The following is a 1,961-nucleotide window of genomic DNA, read 5'->3' as shown; positions in this document are numbered from 1 at the left end:
TTCTTTTGCTTTAGGATGAAATGTTCTATAAATATTTGTCAGATCTATGTAGTTCATAATTTCTGTTCATTTCACTCTGCCTTTATGTAGTTTATGTTTCCATAATTGGTCCATTGCTGAGAGTGGAGTGTTGAAGTCTCCCACTACTATTGTGTGGGGTGCAAAGTGTGCTTTCAGCTTAGTAAAGTTTCTTTCATGAAACTTTACTAAATTCCCTTGCATTTGGAGCATCAATGTTCAGAATTGAGAATTCATTTTGGTAGACTTTTCTTTTGGCCAGTATGAAATGTCCTTCCTTATCTTCTTTGACCACTTTTGGCTGAAAGTTTATTTTCTATTAGAATTGCTACTCCAGCTCGTTTCTTGGGATCACTTCCTTGGAAAATTGTTTTCTAAAATTTTATTCTAAGGTAGTATCTTGTCTGTCTTTGTTACTGAGGTGGTTTTCTCGTATGCAGCAAAATGCTGGGTCCTGTTTACCTACCCAGTCTGTTTGTCTATGTCTTTTGGGGGGAATTGAGTCCATTGATGTTAATAGATAGCAAGGAAAAGTCATTGTCACTTCCTGAAATTTCTGTTGTTAGAGAAGGAATTATATTTGTGTGTGTCTTAGTCAGGGTTGTACTGCTGTGAACAGACACCATGACCAAGGCAAGTCTTATAAAAACAACATTTAATTGGGGCTGGCTTACAGTTCAGAGGCACAGTTTAGTATCATCAAGGTGGGAGCATGGCAGTATCCAGGCAGGCGTGGTGCAGGCAGAGCTGAGAGTTCTACTTAATCATCCAAAGGTGTTGGTGGAAGACTGACTTCTAGACAACTAGGGTGAGGATCTTATGCCTACACCCACAGTGACACACCCACTCCAACCAGGTCACACCTATTCCCACAAGGCCACACCTCCAAATGGTGCCACTCCCTGATCCAAGAATATACAAACCATCACATTCCACTCCCTGACCCCCATAGACTTGTTCAAATCCATGAGTCTATAAGGAGACCATACTTAAACATAGCATAATGCAAAATGCATTTAGTCCAACTTTCAAAGTCCTCATAATATGTAGCAGTCTCAACAATGTTAAAAGTCCAAAGTTCAAGGTCTCTTCTGAGATTCATCCCATCACTTTACTGTAATCCCCAAAGAAAGAAACGGAAACAGCTGGGCAAATTCCAAACTCTGCATCTCCATGGCTGATGTCAAAGCAGTCTTCAGATCTTGACTCCTTTTTCATCTTTGTTGACTGTAACAATCTGCTTTCTCCTGGGCTGGTTCCACTCCCTGTTAGCAGCTTTCCTCAGCATGTATCCCATGGCTCTGGCTTAACATCTTTGAGTCTCCAAGGCAATGTCAATGTTATACCTTCTTGTTTCCATGTCTGGGATTCCACTTGTTCTTTTGGACTCCTCCCAATGTCTGGCATCACATCTCGAGCTCTGCCCTCAGTAGCACTCTAAGCTCAGGTTGATCCATTCCACTATGGCTGCTGTTCTTGGTGATCATCCCATGGTACTGACATCTCCAATACACTGGGGTGTTCCACTCCAACTAGGCTTCACCAATAGCCTCTCATAGGCTCTCTTCATGGTGCCAAGCATCAAATCCTTTGCCCAACCCCTTCAGTGCTGGGCCATCAACTACAGCTGAAGCTATACCTTCTCCAATGGCCTTCCATGACCTCTCACAGTGCCAAGCCTCAGCTGTTCTTCATGACACCTTCATGCCTTCAAAACCAGTACCACCTGGGTGACTCTTACACATTACCAAGTCCAGCTGCAGCATGAGGTACTGAAAGACCCAAAGAGGAGCTCCTCGCTCAGGCCCCAGGACAATAGCGGACACCTAAGAACTGATGATGGACCAAGCTTGATGCAAACCACATGAGGCTTTATTCAGGGAAAGCCAGAGCTCTGGGGATGACTCATATCCCACGCAGGGGTAGAGGAGTCGACCTCGAGG

This window comes from Mus caroli, chromosome 5 (assembly GCF_900094665.2).
Source record: "Mus caroli chromosome 5, CAROLI_EIJ_v1.1, whole genome shotgun sequence".
NCBI lineage: Eukaryota > Metazoa > Chordata > Mammalia > Rodentia > Muridae > Mus > Mus caroli.
Note: the sequence above shows the minus strand (reverse complement) of the source record.